Source organism: Camelus ferus, chromosome 12 (genome assembly GCF_009834535.1).
Source record: "Camelus ferus isolate YT-003-E chromosome 12, BCGSAC_Cfer_1.0, whole genome shotgun sequence".
Taxonomy (NCBI): Eukaryota; Metazoa; Chordata; class Mammalia; order Artiodactyla; family Camelidae; genus Camelus; species Camelus ferus.
This window is the reverse complement of record NC_045707.1, coordinates 34,968,912-34,992,618: the sequence shown is the minus strand read 5'-3', so window position 1 is coordinate 34,992,618 and position 23,707 is coordinate 34,968,912. Positions and strand designations below refer to the sequence as shown.

The following is a 23,707-nucleotide window of genomic DNA, read 5'->3' as shown; positions in this document are numbered from 1 at the left end:
GAGTTTTCTCAAATGGAATTGATCTGGATACAGGAGTTACTGGGCAAATTACTTTCATATGAATTAGACCTGCAGCTAATGGATAGAGTAAAAATCTCAAAACTCTTCATTGTGCATTGCCTACCCGGGTACAAGCTTCAACCACATTTTATAAGCAACACTGCCTGCCATGCAGATCTGCCAGATAATTTACCCCCCGTGACAGCCTTCTTGTGCTTTCTCTCATGTATTCTTAGCACAGTCCCCATGGTAATAGAACCTTACTCTGAAAGCAAGGCGGGTATGTGGGGGAGGAGAGGAGGTGAGCGGTGTTCTTCTGCCTGATTTGTCCTGCTGTTGCTTCACGTTCATCGCATGCATTTTTGTTTTGGTTTTGATAGGCTGAGTTTCTATTCAAGAGTTTTGTTATCTGGAAGTTCTGCTGAAGTGCATTTGAAGGTAGCTCAGAGCTCTTGGTGTTTGAGGCCCCAGAAATCTGCCCTGACTTGGGACCCTGTGATTTTTCCCATGGAAGGCAGGAAGGCCCCACTTAGTTTGTATTCCCTCCTGTGAACAGCTAGGTTTCCAGGAACAGAGTTGGCCAAGAAGAGCAGCAAAATGAAGCAAGCAGCCAGGGTTATGCATCTGTGCCTCTGTGAGTGTGTGTGTGTGTGTGTGTGTGTGTGTGTGTGTGTGTATGCAGGTGGATGGAGGGAGTACTAAGCAAGGATGAGACAGTGGGTGGTGACTTAACAGCTATGGGTGAAAAAAGGAAGAGCTACTGTCAGCTGATCCTGAAAAACATCTGGGGTCTAGGTGGTTCCCATCAACTCACACACATCACTCATAAAGTCAGAGTGGAATATGACCCTCAGCCACAACATCCCCAGACTGCGTATTTGACTTGTTGACTTTCTTTCTCTCTTCATGTTTATTTTGGCCTCTGATAGTCCTTATTACTTTCTCTCACTTGAATTAATAGTCCTGAAGATAGAAGAAAGATACACAGTTTAATTTGTGTACCCTTCCCTCTCCTGTCCTTGTTCTCTTTCTACCCATCTCCCAAACTTTAGGGCTCTTCTAGAAGAATTTCAGAATTTTCTCTGTGGTTTGGGTTCTGTGTCTCTTCTTTGCTTCTCTGAGAATCTCTTTTAAAATACTGAATTTCTGAGTCATTGATTATCAATTCACAATGAATATAGTATTCATGTTTCTTTCATAGAGAAAACACAAGGTGAGTAAAATCTAGGTTACCTGGAATCTCTGACACTTCTGATGTTCCCTTCACAGTGAGGCTGCTTAAACTCCTGCTTTGTCTGTTGGTGGTTGTTAAATGCTGGGAATTGAACGCTTTGCCCTTCTCCCACTTCAAGATGCCCAGTGTCCTGAGATTGCTGCAGGCCCCATGGCACGGCCGTGTAGCATCTCCCACGACTCTCTCCTTGGGAGTACCCCATACTTCATACCGATTTTCTCTTCCATCTTCTCTTCTCTCCCAGTCTCAATGTTCTTGGATGTAGTTCCAACTCATTCAAGTTAACTGGATAGGTAGTCTGGTAAACTCATTCACAATCTGGTTATGATAACTAATGATGAGTTAAGGACTTCCCTTAAATATGTATATAAATCAAGGATCTTCACTTGTGTACTCCAAGTGATATATTCTGTCTGGACAAATTTGTGTGTATGAGCGCACATGAGGGGAGGGGCAGACAGAGAAACAGAGAGAGACAGACAGAAAGAAAGGGAAAAAGCAAGGGTCTTTTGGCATCCTTTAAATTGGACCATGTCCACCATTATGCCACTTAACTTCATAATCTGTCACGGGAAGGCACTGGGTGGTACGAATAGCGCCCTGAGTAGTGAACACAGTGAGGGAGTAAGAAAATGGTTAGAGACCCTTGGAACGAGTGGACAGTCTGAGGTGCCCACACCTGATTCCCCCACCAGGTGCCTCCAAGTACACGCCTACTGACACCGTGACCCCCTGGAGCCAGGGCAGTGGTAGAAAGGGCGCTTGTGAATCTGCTAAGCACATACTCCTTTGCTAAGTTGGCAGCATGTGTGTCCTGTACATCATATGAAAGAATTAAGTTGTTCTTCAAAATTCAGTGGTGTTGCAAAGGACTTTGTCTTGTATGCTCATTACATTGTGAACATCCCACTGCCTTCTACGAAGGAAGCCATCAGTCAAGTTCTCTGCAAAGCTTATAAAAACCCATTTCATTCCAAATGGTGTGAAGCAAAATTTTCTTTTGCTAGTTTTGCTAGAAGTTTTGTAACTGAAGTCCTAAGCAACATCTCTGAGATTAATTACTGGCAGTGATGGAAGTGTGAGTGTGGCATTCTGTCTAGGTTATTTACAAAAACAGCTTTGTACATTTTTAAAACATGATAGCTAAAACTAAGCTAATGGTCTTAGCTTAAAATTAGAAGGCTGGAATTAACGATGCCTGTGGAGAAGACAGAGCTTATCACTCCCACATCTTCAACCTCAAGCACCTGGATCTCAACATTTTAAAATATAAGAGTAGACCAATGCCAAGCGATTCTTTCCTTTTGGTGTCATTTTTCACCAAAAAAAAAAAAAAATTTCTGATAGAAGTAACAACTATGTTAAAAAAAAATCCTTGAAAGTTAATTTTTTTCTAAGAATAATACCATATTTCATACAATTGATCTAGCATTTCAGAATTATTGCCCGGCAGACATCTTGTTTTGTCTTCACAAAACTGTCTAAGACAGATTTCCTCATCCCCATTTGACATCAAGGAAACAGTCACCAGGTAGTAAGGAAACTAATTCTAGAATCTAGATTTTTTGGATTCCCCATTTTGCATTACTTTTATTAGCTCATACAAGGAGGGAAAAGGAAACAGTAATAGCTGAAAAGTCCTAGCAGAGCTCCACGTTTCCTAGGTGTGGATACGATGTTACTGGTAGTAATGAATAACTTAGGGGTTCAAATTCAAATTCTTTTTCTACTTTTAGGTAATTTTCTAGTCATAATTTTGGTAGTTTAACATAGTGATAAATAACTTTTTTAGTTCCTTTAATAAAGCAGCAAAATAAGTTATTTTAGCAAATAAACTTTTATGTAAATAAATGCCTCCCTATACTTTGGGGATTACTGGTTTATAGTAATTAAGCTGATTAAACTTGAGGTTACCTTAGCATTAGATTCTTCTTAAGATATATCAGTGTGTTAGAATGGCAGAACTGTGAACTCTGAAGTGGTAAGTTTGAGGCTTTTTGTTTTCTTCATTTTTGTTTACTTGGATATTCTTATTTTTATGATGGGAATGTATTGTACTTTTATAACAGGAAAATACTTTGATACCATTCTAGATAAGCAAAACTGGAAAAAAAGGAAAGAAGGTAGGAAGGAAGAGGGGGGAAGAAGAGAAAAAACAAGAGAAGACTCCAGCCCAGGCCAGAAGAGTGCTTCTGGGCCGCGGCGATCGTCTCTCTGTGATTGGTTATCCTGTTGAGGCTGTAAGGCCGCGGGTCACCCCCTTGTATGAAAGTGATATTTCCATGTGGAACAGGTGTTCCTCTGTTAGCCGTCTTGGGAAGAGGCTAGTTCTGGATCTGAAAAGCTCCATTTGGGGTCAAGTTAGGAGGTGTGGAACTGACCAGAGACGTCTGGTTGGGGGGAATTGTGTAGCCCCAGCTGCAGGGAAGAAAGAAGGCTGATGGTGACTTGGGTTGTTTGGACTCAGTCACCATATCTGTTAGCAACTGAAGGGGGGAACCCTCAGCTGGGCTAGAGGGAGGACGTAATCACTGCAGACGGGTGGTTCTGGAGAGCAGTGACATCATGAGGATGGTGGGCAGTGGGCACAGCGAGGTGGCAAGGTGAAATGCCAAACTGGAGGGTCTGGGAGCATGTTCCTGAGACAGCAGACTTGCCCGGAAACCCTGCCAGGAGACCCCCTCGAGGCAGCTAGTTCCTGGGAGCTAAGCCGGTAGGGATAGAGGGGTGGCTGACATCATAACAAGTTAGATAGAAAAACAAGACTGACATTTTCTCATGCCTCAGACTTGTGAGACCTGGGACGTTAAGTGGTAGGGTACTGGAGGCATGGGTAGAAAGAGTGGGTGAAAGGAAATGCATCAAAATGTGGAATGGAAAGAGATACATGTAAATTATTGAATTATGGGCAATTTCTTTTTTTTGTTGTTTTGTGTTTTTTTGTAATTTTCAAGTCATGTACAATTTCTGTGACAATTAAAAATAGTAGCATGTTATAAAAGTTATTTGTTGTGCTTGGTTTCAGCCCCAGGCACTGTTCAAACAAGGCATCAATGCCTCCTCTCCTAGGATTGCACTTATGGAATTATTATTATTTCCGCTTATGGACTCACTCCTTTGCCTGCTCTCAGATGCCTGCTTTCTAAACTGACATTCTGTAGGCTCCAGTTCCTTCAGAGCCTTCCTTTCCTCTTTCAGCAGAGAAGAACAAAGGAGACTAAATTGTACCGTATCAAAATACTCAGAAGAGGCAAAGCTGATTGTTATTTTGTAAAACAATCAGGAAGTAACTGTTGACCATACCCCTCAAGGCACCAAGAAACCTCTTAACTTGCACAGCATATTTTAAGGATTCAATAAATACTTGTTGATTGAACAATATAACCAATGAATACATTACTTCTCTAAGTAATTGCATGCTAGGTATTACTTAGAATTTAAATATTGACTCCTCTGTAATAGCTCTGTATTCCTAATATTTTTCAATACTATAGACTGAGGTTCACCAGAAGAGCTTCCTGAGAGACGTGTCATATTGTAGAATTATACTATTCAATATGGTAGCCACTAGTCACGTTAAGAATACATTAAGATGTGTTGTAAATGCAGAATACACACTGGATATTGAATTATCTTATTAATAATGTTTTTAAATTTCAGTTACATATTGAAATGATGGTCCTTTGGATCTATTAGGTTAAGTGGACTATATTATTAAAATTAATTTCATTGGTTTCTTTTATTTTTTAAAATACAGCTACTAGAAATTTTTCAATTGCATATGTAGCTCATAATATTCCTATTGGACAGTGCTATAGTAACATAAACATTTTTAAAGAGGGGAGGATTTAGCACAGAGTTTTAATGTGATTTTATTGCAGTACTGAAAAATCTCTCTCATCCCTCTGTAGGCTGTAGGTTCTATTGTAAATCCTCATTTATTCTGCTGGTAATACAATGATTATTTGACAGTAGATAAGATTAGGCAGCAGTATAAAAGCAATGCGATACATATTAACTGCAGAACATGGAATAGGTTAGAAGTTCAGGGACTAAAAGTAAGAGTTTTCTTTAGAGGAACTGAATGGAGGGTAATAAGCCCATGGGAGCAGAGAACGCCAAGTATATGAACTGTTGTGATTCTCTGAATATATGTCCAGGAGAGTGGGATGGTTATTAAGAAAGATTATCGTGAGATGGTGCAGTGGAGTATTGTACTTTCAGGTGTGATTTCATCATTTGGTATCTTAAAATCTTACAGATCTGTTGTCAGACAAGATGAATCATCTGCACTTCTCAGAAATCCCAGCCTTAACCGACTGTCAAAACCTTGATAAAAATGAATGATATTTGCAGACTGCCAAAGAGAATACTAACCATCCATCTGATTACATTCTTGTCAACAACTGTGATACATTTGGATTTTATAAGCCCATTGCCTCATCCAGATGTCCTCACTTAACCATGGTTATATACCATGTTCTCAACTACTTTTAATCAAGAGTTGTTATAAGAAATGGCCATATGAAATATATGTGAAATGTTTTTATAAAACTGATACTGGCCATTGGATTTCTCAAAGTCTCAGTGATTAGGATCCTTATGAATAATTTGTCCTTGATTTTAGAACCTGTATAAAAAAGTTGTTCTCTCCTTAAAAACTCATGTTTCCTTCTATGAGACAAAGAAGTCCCATGACACTGTTCTTTTTGTCTTGGGTAATCATAAGCTCAGAATTAATTTAGTACTTAATTGTGGTAATAGTTTAATTTCTGGTTCTTGATAAAATTATCCTTCTCTAGCTCCTTTCTACTCCATTACTTCTATTTGAAATAACCTTGGTACCTAATTATAGAGGTGGCCCTTAGTGGGCTGGGGCTCATTCTCAACCACCCTGGCATGAAAAGTAGCCAGCACCCACCCCAGTCCAGCCACACATGATCCCAGGGGAAGCTTTCACTCTGTCCTCAGTTGGGGGTTCAGCCATGTGTTGATTTTTCTGATGAAATATGTAAGGGGTGTCAGAAGGCACAATAAGTAGAGATATAACATGTTAAGAGGATACCTGACTATATTCTAGCCTTAATTCAAGGTAAAGAATAAACAGCCCTTTTTTTTTTTTTTAAAGAATGAAAGCCCTAAAACAAAACAAAACAAAACAAACCAAAATCTCTCTGAACTAGTGAGGGAAACAAGGAAGAATTCCAAAGTGAGACAGATGACAGTTATAAAACCATGAATTGAAAGTCCGGTTGTGTAATGAAGTTGTGCCTGATATTTTATACAGAATCCTTACTAGTCTACAAGGCCCTGTGTGATTGATTTCCTACCTGCCTCTCCAGCACCATCCTGCTAGTCTTCTGCTGCAGGCATTCTGATCTTTATGTTCCTCAACTGTGCCAACCTCATTTTTGCCTTAGAACCTTTGTACTAGCTGTGACTTCTACCTGAAGTACTCTCACTAGATCTTTATATGTCTGGCTCTTTGCACAAGTTTCAAGTCAAGTAACAATCAGAGACCTTTTGAGACCAACCCATTTGAAGAAGCCCCTGTACCTTTAATCCCTCTCTATCACTTCTCTTTGCTTTACTCATTGTCCTCATCACTATCTGAAACTACATTCATCCACGTCCCCTCTTTAGAATGAAAGTTACCTGACTAGAGATGTTGTTTGTCTTGTTCACATCTCTATCCTCAGGTCCCGTGACAGTGCCAGACATATAGAAGGTTCTCGATAAATATTTGTTAATCTACTTATTTACTCATCCATTAGTGTCTTAGGTTCCCCATGAAAAGACTTTCAGATGGATAGTTCAGTGACAAGAGGCTTTGGGATCAACATCTGTGGGCAGGGACGGATGTAAGACTGGACAGAGTGTTACCAAACATAAGTTTGTGTGCCCCATGCACAGTGAGGCAAAAAAATACCCAAACATTGGAGTTTGGAGCAAAGAACGGTTTATTGCTGTGCAGAGCAAGGATAACGGGTGGCTGGTGCCCCCCAAGCCCCCAAACTCCCTGAAGGGGATCAGCTGAACATTTTTAAAGGCCATCTGAGGGAGGGGCAGCTTAGGGTATGTGATCAGCTGTGCACAGTTCTCTGGTTGATGGTGCTCAGTCCTTAGGCGCCAGAAGGTATGGGGGCTGCATACTCATGATCATCAACTAGTTGATTTCTTCCACTTGGTGGTAGTTTTCAGCATCTGAAAAACTCAGGAAATAGGCATGAGACACTGTTATCTGGGTATGAAGAGAGGAGCTTCAGCAGAGAATATGGGAGAGGGGTCTGTCCCAGGAAGGCTCCGCAGGGTCTTGCTCAGTTGCAGGAGGGAGGAGAGAAACTGTGACTTAGTCACAACAGAGCTTTAGTCAGTCCCACAGGAAACTGGAGCTGGATGACCCTTCGGAGTTGTCCCACCTTGAGGCAAGAGGGCTGGGTCTTCATGCCTCTGAAAAGGGGATGAAACCTTGGGCCACTCAGCTCTCTTCAGTGAAGGCAGTCAATCCTCGGTATGAGGCTCAGCTGTGAGTAGTCAGCCACCAGTACTCTGTCCTGAAGGGGGAGAAGGAATTCGGGCTGCACAGCACTTCACCGCTACAGTGCATCACGTACTTTGAGCCAAGAATGGGCCTGGATGTGATGATCCAGCAGTGAACTAAAGGAACAAAAATCCTTGGTCTCACAGAGGCTGCATGCTGGTAGAGGAGTGAATCTGCCAATCTGTCAGTCTTTATGTACATTGTATCACAATGTTCTCCTCACTTTAACAGCACATCTTTTGAGTTGTAAACATGTGAAAGACCTTGATCCTAAAGGAGCATAATAAAGAGGCGAAAAGCCCCTGAGTCCTTTGATAGATGCTAGCATAAGCTTGTCAGGGCTAAACTCCTTGATGCAGGGAAAGGTGCTAGGGCCACACTGCATCATGCTATCTTATTGAAGTTAAATTGAAAGAGGGGTTGCATGAGCTAATTAATCAATTAATTAATTAATAGTCATCAGGTGCCTTCTCTGTGCCAGCCACTGCCATGAGATTTGAAGGAGACTGTAAGATTGGTTACCCCCACCCTATCCCACACCCAGCCCAGCACTCGGCCTCACAAGACTTACCTTCCAGTGGATGACATGGAGGGACAGAACAGCAACTGCAGTGGAATGGGATCGGAATTCAGGGGCAATGCAAGCACCCAAGAGGGCTCTGATGGGTGATTTGCTGGCAGAAGGCAGCTTCCTGGAGAAAGAAGCATCTAAGTTGGAACTTGAAAAATGGCTAGGAGTTATCCAAGAATAGAGAGTGAGAGGTATTTTCTAGACTAGGGTGCAGGAACACGATGGCACTGAAATGACAGTTATTCAAAACCAGACTGTAGTCTGTGATGACTGGAACATAAAGGGTGAGGAGGGAAGGTGGCATGAGATGAGGCTGAAAATGTGGAGGGGTCAGATCATAAAAGGCCTTATCAACCTAGTTGTGGTGTATGAAGTTCACTAAAAGTTTCTCAGAAAAAAGAAAACTTCAGAATATTTTAGAAATAAAAGAGAAGAACTCCAAAGCTCAGGTCCACTGAAAATATGCGCATTCTATCTAGATAGATATAAAAATGAAAAGTTGGATAAAAGACAAATGAAAAGAAGGATAAAATATGGATTAAAAAGGTAGGTTATGTGTGTGGAAAGTCTCCATTTTGAATGAAAGGAAATGACGTTGTTAGCTTTGTAGATTTTAGGTGGTGGTAGGACACCCATCTGGAGGTTAGTTCCACACCTTTACTTCTCTTAAAGTTCATTTCAAAACTCATTCATGCAGAATCTTCTTCTGTGTGGTGGCACAATGTTATTTTACCTCTTTCCTACATCAGCATTTATGGAATACTGGAGAAGAGGGTGTGGGTAGATAGTGGAAGATATAAGTGAATGGGAATAGTACCTGCCACTCAGTAAGTGCTGTTTTTTTAAGCACTTTCTATGTGAATGACTGATACTAAATATCACGTGTTGTAGCAACAACAGTAAAAAAGATAAGCACATTCTCTGTTCTTAATAAACCTGATTCATGACATCACCTAAGTCAGAAAGGCAAAAAATGAAATTATCTGATCCTAGCATCTTATTTTCAAGATGAGCAGACTGAAGCATGGTGACATTAAATCAGTTGTCTGAGGTCACAAATGGGGCTGAACAGAAGCTCAGGCTACTTCATTCTTAACCCAGTGTCCTTTTCACCTCCCAGGCTAGCTCTCCCAATAACTAGTTGTACATGTGGACAAATGGCCATGCACATCTCTACCTGGGAGGTGCCAGAAGATAAAAGTTTGAGGTCTTCATTAAGGAAAGAGAGCACTTTGGGTGTTCTCTTGGGTAGTATTCAGAGGGAGCTGGGGACAACGGAGACGCAAAGCAAAGGGCTGATACAGTTTAGAAAGATGGAGGCTCTGGGTGGGGCAGGGCAGGCGTTTAATTTAGCTGAAGTCACAGGAAGCAGATGTTTGGAAATGAGAGACTATAAGGTATGCAGGAGGAAGTCCGTAGACAATCAAGCCAGAGATAAGCAATAAGGCTAAAAGAGAGTCTGTCCTGTCTGGGTCCCTCAGGCACTTCCTAATGTGTTAGGAAGTGATGCTTTCATTCTCCCATCAGAATTTATAACTTGACACGTGAAAAGGGTTCTACAGCCATGGCACTAAACATTTGCTTCTAGCAGGAGAGAAGGAGTCATGCGTTCACTGCCACGCTGCTATCACAAAGAGACCTGCTGCTTTTGTTTTGTTTGCCAAGAACCAGAGGCTGGCTTCACAATACCACTTGTAACTTGGCTACTGAGCACTCTTGTCTCTTACTATGAATACTCCTGTGAAAACTTTGCAGCTATTTTAGGTACTTTGAGTAGAGTGGCCTTTTGGATAATGCTGGGGCTTCTTGTATTCTTACAATGAACTGGTAGTGGCAACTTTCAGGGTGAAGTGCTTGCTAGTAATTAAATTCTGATGAACAGTTAAGAATGGAAGTATTCCCTGAGAGCAGAGCTCCACAGGGGTTAAGCGTGTGCTAGCGTTGCAAGTGTGACCAGTTGCACATTCATTTGGCAGACATCTCAGTCTCCATGACCACGAGGGAGCACACAAAAGGCATTGGCATTGAGGGACGCTATCAATGACATTGAATGTTGTCAACAAGCAATGGTCTCCCATCAGAGGGGAAATCCTGCGGCAATCCAAAATCATTCATCAACACACACATCAAAGCCAAAGGGAGAAAGTCATTTCCAAAGTGAGAATGTCTATTCTGTGTCGTTGTTCCCAGACAAAGCCCTTTCTTGTAACATACCAGATGACAAACGATGCAGCTGCTTCTATTGGACGCATGTACAAAACAGGCAAAGGGGAACAGTTGCTGCACATGCCATATGTAATCCCTCTCCCAATTGGCTCAAAGAACTGCTTTCTTTTTATGTGTCATAAATCAGATGACATGGGAAAGTCATTTAAAAAATAGTCCCTGCATGGTAATGAATATATTCAGTTGTCTTAGGAGGCCAAGTGTTGGTTTCAATTTAAAAAAAAATTATCACTGTTTTATATGTGGTGTTAGGAAAAGGGGTGGCATTTGAATGTGATTGCTGAGATTTGGAATTCCAGAAATATCAGGCATTTGAGTAACAATAGGTGAATAAGAGGTATAGAATCTACTGGTCCTTAATACTTTTTAGTAATACAGTAGTTGGAGATTCACCTCTCTGTCTCCCATTTTCTGGATGACAGTGATCATTCAGGTAAGATCCATAGATTGGAAGACCAAGGACCAGACAAGTTGTCTCTGCTCACCCTACATGCACCCTTGACATGCCCCAGGGTTCTCATGGCTTTATTACTAAGAATGAGCAATTCTTGGTTGCCATTATTTCTGGCTCTTCTAGGTCAGGGACACGTTCGTAATAAACCTCTACCCTGTAGCTCATGTGCCAAATTTGTATTAAATCAGCTCCATTAGGTTGTAATTCTAACAACTGGTTTTCTATCTGGTGCCTCTGTGCTTAGGTCCCTGTGTTCGTTGGCTGATTGTCAGTGAGTTCTCTGGGGACTGGGATTCAGTTTCACTCTCCTACTCATTTTAGAGGTAGGGAAACTTCCTCCATGTTCAGATTGCCTGACTGAAGCCCCACAACCTCCTGCTGGATCTCTTGAGGACCTCTGTCTGTGCTCTAATCCTTCCATCTCCTCTCTTTGCCAACCCTGTGGGGCTTCCTGGTCTCTGGGTCAGGCTCTGTCTAACCCAGTCCCCCCGCCATCCACCAAGCTACAGTTTCAGTGGCCAAGATTGTAGGACACAAATACTTCCTTTGTTTTAATTGTTATTCCTAAACATTCTTGAAGCTTTAGCTATCACCTTGCTACTTCCAGTGTTTATTTGTTCATTGGAAAACATTTAAGATTTCTATGTTTTGCCAGGCACTGAAGCTGGTACAAAAATAATAATAATAAGGCATGATTCTTTCCTTGAATTCACAGTCTAAGGTAACATTCTATATAATAATGCCTTACCTTTGTATAACACTTAAGTGTTCACAAAGAACTTTCATATATTATTTCTTGATCATTATGCATTAAGCAATAGATTAATTGACTTTCCATATTCAAGACCACAACTATTCCAAAGGAGTCGTGAAACTAACTTTCCCATGATGTAATTCACATTCACACTGGAGAGAAACCTTATAAAAGTAATGAATGTGGGAAAGCCTTCAGCCAGAATCATCACCTTTTTCAACATACAACGATTTATACAGGGGAGAAATGCTATAAATGTTTCACTGCCTGAGCAAACTGGTTTCTTGACCTATATTAGCTAGTGAATTTTTTTATTTAAAGAGGCCTCCATTCAGGGCCATTTGGGATTTTAATGCTAGGTTCATCTCTTTTAATGAGAGAATGTGCAATTTGTGCTTTTGAAATATGATATATATAAGTAGCTTAGCACAAAGTTGTCAAATTGCAGAAAGGTCGGTGGGATCACATGGTAATATTATTTTTTGCACATTTTGGTGAAAGCTGACACATGGTAAATATTCATTATTGTCAAATAAGGCATAGCTGTGCCTTTGGGAAGTGTGAAAACACCTAAAAATATTCTGTTGTCTATTTGGTCAACTGAAAAATGAACTGAGAATTGCAAGAAAAAGTTGTCAGTGCCATCCGGTGCCACATTAAGAAAGGTGTGATGGCAGTGTCACTTGATGGAGCTGCATTTTTTTTAACCCAGATACTCTAGGTTTTTATTTAATTTTGGATAATTTACTATAATTATAGGGTGAGTTCCTCACCAGCTGTGGGTTAGTGCCATATATATATATATAATCTCCTTAAGCTCAGCAGGTGGATGGTAAGAAGGAAAACAGTAACCTAGATCAAAACATCTACTGCATCTTGGCAACCTGGGGATGCTCAGACCTTTCAAGACAGCTTTGAAGTTGATTCTTCAGAAGCTCAAAAAAATATAATTGGCACCCGAATGGAACATTTATAAGAGCACCTGGGATTGTCAGTCATAATCATAAATTTCCATGTTGTTCTGATATGTATGTTCAAGTTCTAAATTTTGAGATCATCCAATAAATCAGTACAGAATTTTACTACTCCTTTCCAACTCTATCTTTAAAAATGGAGTTAGAAAATACTCGTGAAATAGCTTTTAACAAATACTTTAAAAGAAGAGGCATATTCAAAAGCATAAACTTTGGTAAAAGAATCAAGAATTCAGAGACTTAATACTGCCATTGTATCATAGGAGTTTCAGTGTAAAAATGTTCTCCCTTCCTGCCCCCACCCCAAACGTAAAGCCGTTTCAAATGAGTGCATAGAGGTACGCTAACAGCACCAGAACGCTGTGCCTCATCACATGCAGCAGTTCTGTGCCGGAGTATGTGCCTGCCTGCACACAGCATTTTCCTAGGCACTGTTCTCTGTTCCCTTCTGTGTCATCATTCCAGTCTTCCGGGAAAAGGGTGAATTGAGGAAACTAATGGCTCATGGTTTCCAGCTATGTCGCAGCTGTTGAAAGTCATGTTAAAATATGTTGACTCCTTTAATCCTTCCGGAGACTGTGTCATGTTTATTCCCATTTTACCTGGAGGAGAACTGGAACTGAGCAAGTTCAAGTAGATTGCTCAAGACCACGCAGCTTATTATCAAAGCCCACACCTACCATGTCTGCCCCTCGGCGCTACTGCAGCCCAGGCGTATGCGGTGTTTGCAGTGCACAGACAGAGGAACTCAAGATAGTGAACTGACTAAAGACGTGCTGCCCTCGTGGAGCTTATGTTCTTTTGGAAAAGAGGGAAGAGGAAGGAAGGAAGAAAAGAAGTAAGGGAGGGAGGGAGGAAATGGTTTAAATAGTGATGTGTGCCCTGAGGAAAATGAAACAGGATATGTAAGTGAAGGTTAGGAATATGAGAAATATTAAACAGTAAAGACAGGGAGTGACAGCAGACAAGATGACCTTTGAACAGAGAGAGGGACCAAACACTCAAAGAATGGGGAGAAGAAAATCTTAGCTGAAGGACCAACAGGCCAAGGCACTGAGGCAGAAAACAACTTCATTTGTTTCAGGAACATAAACACAAGTGCAGAAATCCTACAAAATACTCAATAAATTGAATCCAGCAGGACATTAACAAATTAGTGTCAGGTCATGTAAAGATGTTTCCACATTATTACATCTATCAAGGTAACTCACTGAAGTAAACAAGGAAAACCAGGTGATTATATCAGGAAAGCTGAATAAAAAATTCAGTTGAATATAAAACCCATTCATGAGAAGGAAGGGGGACAAAAAGACTTTTAGGAACTAGAAACATAAGGAAATTTCCTTAACTTAATGTAGGATATCTACAGCAAACAGCTTTGGCAAACATCATACTTGGTGAAGAGGAAAATATTAGAGTCAGTTTAGTTTAAACAGCAGTGTCATCTCTCAGGATACTATCCAACATTGTCCTGATGATGGCTGTGGCCAACAAAATAAGGCAAAGGAAATGAGGCATAATTATTGGAAAGGAAAAGATGGAATTTGGCAGGTGATATGATTGTCTACCTTTAAAAATCTAAAACAATCAACTTACGTTCTATTACAACTTACAAATAGTTCATCAAAAAGGCAGGTTTGCAATCAACGTACAAAAAAGCAATAGCTTTTCTTTTTTATTGTTTTATTGTAAAAAGACTTAACATGAGATCTACCCCCTTAACAAATTTTTAAGTGTACAATACATTACCATTTACTGTAAGTACCGTTCTGCACAGCAGATCTCTAGAGCTTATTCGTTTTGCTTGACTGAAACTTCATGCCTGTTGATTGGTAACTCATTTTCCCCTCCCCTCAGCCCCTGGTCACCGCTATTCCATCCTTTGCTTCTCAGAATCTGACTGCTTGCTTTAAATACCTCGTGTAAGTGGAATCGTGCAGTATTTGTCTTTCTGTGATTGGCTTATTTCACTTAGCATAGTGTCTTCAAGGTTCATCCATATTATTGCATATTGCAGAATTTCCTTATTTTTAAAGGCTGAAGAGTATTCCATTGTATGCATCTATCACATTTTCTTTATGCATTCATCTGCAGATGGACATTTATATTGTTTCCACGTGTTGGCTATTGTGAATAGTGCTGCAGTGAACATAGGGGTGTTCTATCCACCAGCAAGAACCATTAGAAAAGGTAATTTTTAAAAAACAATTTTGATCCATTATAGCCACAGCAACTAAAAAGTAGTCAAGAATAAACTTAACACATATACAGGAACTTTATAGAGAATAAATGCTTTATAGAGTATAAATGTATACTGAAGGAAGTAAAAGAAAATTTGGATAAGTGGAGAAAGACTTATGAATTGTAAAGACCCAATAAAGATGAAAGTTTTCCCCAAATTTATCTTCAATACAAAGCATTCCCAATCAAGATTTCCACTAGTATTTCTCATAGAAGAGTATGTGTGCAAAATTGCCAAGAGGATTTTCAGAATATGATATTATAAAGTATAATAATGAAAACAATGTGATTTTGGCATAAAATTAGGTAAATAGAACCATGGAACAGACTAGAGGGTCCAGATGGATGCACATATATATAGCTATATAATTTTAGTGTAAGAACGATAGAGTTTTAACTCAGTTGGGAAGGGATGAACAGCTCAGTAATGATGTTGGGATAACTGATTATTCATTCACAAAAGTAAATTTCAATTCACACAAAAAAAGAACCATGTGTGAATATGTGCACACATGAACTGTACACATTTACCCTGAGAAGTACCTGTACATGGGCACAGGGAGGTTTACACAAGGAAATTCATTTCATGATCACTTTAATAATGAAATATCAGAAACAATGTTCATTCTTGATAGAATCATGAAACAAATTATGGCATATCCAAATACGGAATGTCATGAAGTAGATAAAAGAATGCAGTTCGTTCATATGTAATCACAGTGAAAGATCTCAGCGTCATGTTTTGGAGAGTAAAACACAAATTGTAGAAAATATCCAATATTATACCATTTATATAAATCAATTTAGAGAAATTATTCCACATAAAACTCTACTGGTTGATTATGTCTATATATGAATATGTATATACTATATATGTATCTCCATATATACATGTAAAGCAAGGGAAAATGTTTTAATAGATACAGATTATTACATATTATACAAATGCTTTTATTTTATATATTTTTAATATATAAGTATACACACATATATAAAATTGACTACAATGTTTTCTTTGGGGAGTGGACTGATCTGGGTTTTCAAGGCTACATGGCAGAATATTACTTTGTGCTTGAAGTATTATGTAAATATGTCGTATTATGTAAATATGTCATATTATGTTTTATTACATTTCCTAGGCAGAGTAATGTGATGAGTGGATCTTATCTATCTCAGATAAATCTGGAAATGAAAGATCAAAATATTGAGGGCTAATGAATGAAATGAGCTACAGAGGCTAAAATCCACCAATTTTCTGGTTAAATATTTTGGAAATATAAATGAGGGGTAAAAAGGAAAAAGGAAAGGCTGATCATCTAACCATATTCCTGTAAAAGCCATAGCTTGCTTTAGCATAATTATTTACAATCTACTTTCCTATTTTATTAGGATATATGTTATTCTAATGTTTAAATAGAATGCTGGTTTCCATTTAAAGATGGAATCACACAAGTATACAGAAACATACTGCTTAGATGGATCACAGAAATATACAGATTGGTTATACAAATTTTTTTTGTTCTCAAGTGTCAACTAATGCTTCATCCAGTGCATAAGTTAGAGCATATTTGTTGACTGATTGGAACAGCATCTTTATGTTAATTTACAGAGTTAGGTTTCAAGAGTTATTTCCCCAACTACACAACTACTAGAGGGAAGAAGCTTGAACCTCCCCTCACCACCCCACCATCCCCAGGAGATGCATCAAAAAAATTCTGTATGCATTCTAAATGCATCCTGTAGAGTTCTCTTACTTGTATACTGTGGACTGCTTCATATAGTGATAACTGTACTTAAGAAATCCAGATGTCCTATTGAACGTTTGTATACTGTATAGATCTCATTATTAAACTCATCCACTCAGTGGAGGCATTTGTCAGATCTCCTGGTTAAGATCCGTGGAAGCTGATTTCTGAAAGGATAAGGAGTAAGAAAAATTGTAGCTCTGACATCCCAGGTAAATAACCTCCCGGCAGTTGAAAACCATTGAAGTTCTACTCTGAAATACAGACCTGTTCTGAAGACTTAACTACTAAATTGAGAAATGAACAAATACTGCAATATACTTAATCCTTCTCAAAAGACACCCAGTTTTACCAGTCGCCTTTGGATCTTGTAGGAAGAAGGCTTTAAAAAATTCAAGAAGTGCTTCTTGGTGTTAAATGAAAAATAATCCTGTAGCCTGCCTGCTGTGAACCATCTAGTTTGTTTTCTTGCAGTGAAACAGCAAGGGGGTATTTGTTTTCAAACAAATCTCTCTCTATTCTTGCCTTCAAGATATCAGATGCTTGGTTTATTTCCTTACCAATTTATTAGGTCATCAGAACTCTTTCTAAGACACCCCTCCCAAATCCTCACACTAAGTAGATAGGACAAACTGATTTAAAAAATTATTTTTAAATTTATATGATGTTTAAAGCTTACTTTCCATTTACAGTTATTACAAAATATTGGCTATATTCCCCATATTTTACAATACATCCTTGAGCCTATCTTACACCCAGTAGTTTGTACTTCCCACTCCTCCCACTCCATATTGCCCCTCCCCTCACTCCCCACTGGTAACCACTAGTTTGTCCTCTATATCTGTAAGTCTACATCTTTTTTGTTACATGAACTAGTTTGTTGTATTTTTTTAGATCCACATATAAGTGAGATCATGCAGTATTTGTCTTTCTCTGTCTGACATGTTTCACTTAGCATAATATCCTCCAAGACCATCTATGTTGCTGCAAATGGCAAATTTTCATTCTTTTTTATGGCTAAGTAGTATTCCATTGTGCATATACACCACATCTTCTTTATCCATTCATCTGTGGATGGACATTTAGGCTGCTTCCATATTTTGGCAATTGTAAATAATGCTGCTATGAACATTGGGATGCATGTATCTTTTCAAATTAGTGTTTTTGTTTCTTTTGGATATATGCCCAGAAGTGGAATTGCTGGATCATATTTTAAGTCTATTTTTAGTTTTTTGGGAAACCTCCATACTGTTTTCCACAGTGGCTGCACCAGTTTGCATTTCCACCAACAGTGTAGGAGGATTTCCTTTTCTCCACATCCTCACCAATATATGTTATTTGTGTTCTTTTTGATTATAACCATTCTGACAGTTATGAGGTGAAATCTCATTGTGGTTTTGATTTGCATTTCCCTGATGATTAGTGAATCTGAGCATCTTTTCTTGTGCCTGTTGGCCATCTGCATTTCCTCTTTGAAAAAATGTCTATTTAGTTCTTCTGTCTGTTTTTAATCAGGTTGTTTATGTTTTTGATGTTGAGTTGTATGAGCTGTTTATATATGTTGGATATTAATCCCTTATCGGTCATATCATTTGCAAATATCTTCTCCCATTCAGTAGGTTGTCTTTTTGTTTTGTCGATGGTTTCCTTGGCTGTGCAAAAGCTTTTAAATTTAATTAGGTCCCATTTGTTTATTTTTGCATTTATTTCCTTTACTTTAAGGATATGGAGCCAAAAAATATATTGCTGCAATTTATGTCAAAGAGTGTTCTGCCAATGTTTTCCTGTAGGAGTTTATAGTATCCGGTCTTACATTTAGGTAGGACAGTCTCATTTTTACCACATATATTTTCTGCCTTACTCATTGTCTAGCTTATTTTCAGGCAAATAGACTGAAGGTTTTGCAGCTCTTTTGTTATACAGAATCCCATGGGATACACTTTAGTTGCAGCTCTTAGCTCTGATGGTCCGAGCTTTAGGAATCTTTTGGCTGTCTTTTAAATTCTCCATTACAAAACTTTTGTTTCCCAACATCGTATATACAAAGGACAACTCTTGTCATTTCCACTTGAACTTTTAATAAGCATCAAAAGTAAAAATGTCAAGACCCAGAGCTCTTGCTTAACACCCTCTCCACCCATCAAGCTAGCTCCTCCAGCACTCCCCGTATTTGCAAAGCCCCCACCAGGATGGGGTCGGGTAACTCAGGTCAATATCCTCAGAGTCATTCTTGATCCTTCTCTTTCTTTCAAACCCCATGGGCAGTTATCAGGAAATCTTGTCATCAGAATATAATCAGGATATCATCCCTTCTCAACAGTTCCATGCTGGTCTGAGCCTCTGCTGCCTCTCAGCTGGGTCACTGACCTCCTCACTGGTCTCCCTGTTCTTTACCTTTTGGAATCTATGTTCCAAATAATTATTTGAAAGACTCTTTTAAAATGTAAACCTGATTGTGTCATTTCCCTGCTCAAATCCTTTCAATGGCTTCCCATGTCATCAAGAACAGAATCAGAAGTCTTCCTTTGGAAACTAAGATTTTGTATGACCTGGCTCCTGGCTTCTCTGCATCTTGAGTCTTTCTTCTCCTGATTCTCCCGCTGACTCATTCTGCTTCAGTGACACCCCTGACCTAAATTTCCCTCAAACAGAGGGAGCATAAGCATATTTCTGCCCCAGGGCTTTTGTACTTGCTACTCCCTGCCTGAATACTCTTCCTCCAGATATTCACATTGTTCACCTCTTCACCTTATTCAAATATTCCCTCCTCAGAGAGAACGTTTCTGGACACCATATCTAAAATGGGACAGCCCATCATTACTGTCTTGCTCTACTCTATTCCTTCCTATCCCCTAGGTTATATACTTTGTCTATTATCTCTCTTCCCTTCTAGATTGGAAGCTCTTTGAAAGCAGAGACCTCATTTGCCTTATTCACCATAGTGCCTAGAACAAGGCTCGGGATTGGCAGCATTTAGTAATATTAGTTAAAATGAATGAATTGTACACTTAAAATGGGTAAGTTTTACAATATATAAAGTATACCTCAGTAAAGCTTTAGAGGAAGAAAAAAAGATCCTCTATTTAAAAGTTGAGGAAAAAAATGGATTGAATGAATGACTGAAAGCAGTAGTTACCTTTAATTGACTATGTTTCCCAAAATAAAATAGAAAATATTAATCTACAGAAAGTAGTATTTCTAGTTGTATATAAATTATCTCACATACTCCTCTGAGGCAGGTACTATTACAGTCTCATGATGAGGAAGGTGTAGCTTAGAGAGTTTGTTTTAAGCCCATAGTTACAGCTATTGTAGGATAGTTCTTGGATTTGAACCCAGGCATTTCCAGAACGAATCCTTCTTAGGGTCTGAGATAAAAAGAAAAAAAAAAAAAAAGAAACAAAGAGGGGAGACTATAGCATGTATGCCTAGCATACACAAGGTCCTGGGTTCAATCCACAGTGCCTCTACTAAAAAATAAATAAACCTAATGAACCCAACAAGAAAATAAGTAAGTAAATAAAATACGAAAAAAAAAAGGACAAAAAAAAGTCAGTGAGATAGATGTCAAACTACCACTTTTTTTGTAAGTGGGGATCCCAGCATGTTTTTAACTCATTTTGTCTCCCTCAAAGGTGTTTCGAGTGCTTACTGTAAAGACATCTACTGAGCAATACTGTGAAGTTGATAGTACCATTGTATTTGAGATAAAAGGAGACTGAGTCACAGATGTTGTCCCTTGCCCCAGACTACCCAGAAATGTAGAAACGGGAGTAGAATAAAGGCCTCTTTTTTAACTTCACCTCAGCACACCACTTGTTAGCATATTGCAGTGGAATGTGGTAGAATTTGTATTATCCATTATGGTAGCTACTAGTCACATGTGGTTATTTAAATTTAAATTAATTAAAATGAAACCAAGTTATAAATTCAGTTCCTTGGTCACATTAGCAGCAACTTAAGTGATCAGTGAAGTTTCAGAGAGTAGCTGCTATGGTGACACCACAGATACTGAACCCTTCCCTCCTTGCAGATCATTCTACTGGACGGTGCTAGCTAGGTCCTTACTATACTATTGATGCTGAGAGAAAAGAAGAATTTGCACTAATCCTGGCTTTCCATCTGCAGTTGCACTGGGAAAGTATGTACCTTGTATTCTCAGGAGATATGGGATCATCTCATCCTAGTAGACACCCAGTTTATTGTTCCCCAATCTGGGCAGATTGTCAGAATTACAGGTGCCTGACCCATTAATTCTTAAAAGAACGTATAGTGCTTGGAAATGGATTATTAACTCCTAATCTGCTGTTATCGATCAATGAAAGGCTCAGAAAAGGTACACTGACCCCAGGTCCCTGTAGACATTAATTGCAATTCTCTTATTTTGTCATTGAAGCAGTTGAAGTCCACAGAGGTAAACTCTTTCAGAGTCTCCCAGTTACTGGCAGAGCTAAGAACAAAATACGCATTTCAGATTCCCTATCCAGTGTTCTCTTCTCTAAACCACGCTATTTTGTTGAGCATTTGTAATCTACCAGACCCTATCCTAGACTAAAATTAGGAAAGGAAGTTGGAGGGCAGCTTCTCCTTTACTCCTGCCTTTCCTTCTGCAATCATTAGAAAATGGAGGGGCTGTTGTTCTAAGGCTGTGTCAAAAGGAGCAGCCATGTGAGGCTCTCAAGACAGCTGGCCAACAGGATTACAGAGCCTCGCCTTGGATAATGAGGCTATGTCTCATGGCATACCTCACACAACTTGTTCCAGAATATATGTCTGCCGAGAGCACCTGCCACATGGCCCTTCCTCCATCAGCCCCTTCACGCAACCCAGAGCTCCTTTCCGCAGGAGTTCTAAATAAGTCAGTGCTGGGAAGCTTGAGAAACGTCCACAATTTTTGCCCACTAAGTCATAATGCAACAGCTGGGAGTAAAAATATAACCCCTGTCACTTTTCCAAACAGCATGAGACCTGGTCTGCAGGGGCCCGAGGAAGTTCTTGGGCATGTAATTCACAGCTGCCGCCTGGAGTAACATTTTCCCTCCTCGGGGTTTCAGGTGGGAGAAGGCGGGGATCTTTTTCAAGTGCTGCTTCTATTTCTTCTGCCCCTTCTGTCCATGCTCCATGGGCGTTTTCACCTCTAGTCATAAATGTTTATATGTGACTGGGTGTGAATGTCAGTAACTCTGGGAGCGTAACATCCTGACTACTTTTCCATTATTCCTAGAAGGAAGGCTGAGAATGAACCAAGTTCCTAGTTTGACATTCTTTTGTGCTTGCAAACCCCAGCTTGCCAAATTTGGTTGCCATTTCTTTTTTTAGCAGGATAATACAAAAGTCTGAATTTCCCATGCAGAGAAACAGCATTAACCAAAGGTGACGCCTATTTGAATTTCTTTCCCTAGCGTCCACTCTGTTGCCACTTCCGATTTGATTTCTCACATATAATGACTAATTAGAGGGTAAAATGGATTATGAGTTTCCTTAACACAAAGCAGAACTGAATAGTTAGCGGCAGAAATCCAAGAGCTGCCTGTGTTCATTTTTATCCTAGGAATCTGATGAACAGAAACAGGAGTGAATACGTTTTAAGTAAACAGCCCCAGTTCAGAAGGGACCTTGATGCAGGGAATGAAATAGAGCCTTGGTCCAACTGAGCTCTATAATCACCAAACCCGCCACCATCTGTCAGGGCTGGTCTCTCCCTCGGGCTCTGGCTCCCGGGGCCCAGCTGACAGACGGCATCATTAGCTGGCGCGTGCGCTAGGTCACCCCACTGAGACAGGTCACCTTGTGTCTTTGGGGGTGTTTTATTTCCCCCTGTTCCCAATTCTGAGCCCGAGAGAGGAAAATTGAATTTTAGTCTTAAGATTAAATGATGACAGTCTGCAATCTGTCATCTCCTTGCTGGTAGCCAAGTGGGTTTGCTAAATTAAAAAAGAAGGGGAAAAGATGAGCCACTGCCTCTTCTCTGGGATCAGAAGCAGGGGAACCCGGCCCACCTACAGTCCATTTAAATGCAAACACCTCCAAGATGCTTCTTGCCTTTACAGTGCTGTGTGGATTAATGAGTAAGCATGGAGATTTTGTATATTCTGACTAAAATGCAGTGGAAAGGAGAGAAACTGGCATGACTAGAGAATCAAAGAAAGAGACTTAAGTTGGTAAGTAGTGGCAGGGTTCGTGCAGGGATCCACTTAGAGCCATGGAGAGAAAATGAATGAAAGCTACCAGCATAAACTCTGCTCCCCACCCTCCTAACTTGTTTCAAATCAGTCATCTGTTTCAACACCTCATTCAGGTGCACAGACTTCCTGTCACAATTTTTTCGTATTTTTTTCCCTTAACCTATGCAATATCGTGAGCCCTGCTTTCTCTAGAGGCAGCTGTCAGTTGCTGATCTCCCCCACTGAAGGATGCTTCTGGCCATGACTTCTTGACCCTGGAGCTGAACTCATGTTTTTCTCTTTCTTATCTTGGTTTCTGAGAGCTTTCTCGTGAGTGACAGTGACCTAGTTCTGGACCTCACTAATTTAGGGAATTTCTGGCAAAAATTTTTTATTACTCTAATCTCAATGTAATCAATATTCTCTTCTGAGATAACTCAGTTACTTCTCTTCAAGAATACATGTTTTGGACAGGGGTATAATTATGAATTTAGCTGCATTTTAATTTGGAAGAAGAATAACTCTTAGAGCCCAGAGATGCATGATGGAGAATTTCTGAGATTTCACTCGTGTACAAAATTGGTGGAAATGTTGCTTTCATCAGGAAACTGATCCATACTGTCTACATAGTGAATCATCCCGCATAATGGATGGATATTAGTTTAAGGCTCTTAAAGCTTCTTAGATCATGGGTATTTTTTAGAAATATAACAAAACACAATGAGGACTTGGCTTTCTCTGCTATTTTCTCAGACAGGTGCTCAGCAACCCCGGAGGAAGTCATACAACAGTGCTGGCAGAGG

The 23,707-nt window shown here is 39.7% G+C and overlaps 1 long non-coding RNA gene across 3 annotated transcripts in view; it reads right to left on the bottom strand.

The window, feature by feature from the left end:
- Window positions 1–7,189: 7,189 nt before the first annotated feature.
- Window positions 7,190–23,707, bottom strand: part of LOC116667668 — an 81,481-nt gene continuing 64,963 nt past the window's right edge. For 2 of the 3 annotated variants that reach the window (XR_004324626.1, XR_004324624.1), the window contains 2 exons: window positions 8,347–8,467; window positions 7,190–7,891 (listed from right to left, as the gene is read on the bottom strand). This is a non-coding gene — a long non-coding RNA (uncharacterized LOC116667668). The remainder of the gene's footprint in view (window positions 7,892–8,346; window positions 8,468–23,707) is intronic. The other variant, XR_004324625.1, reaches the window with a different exon arrangement.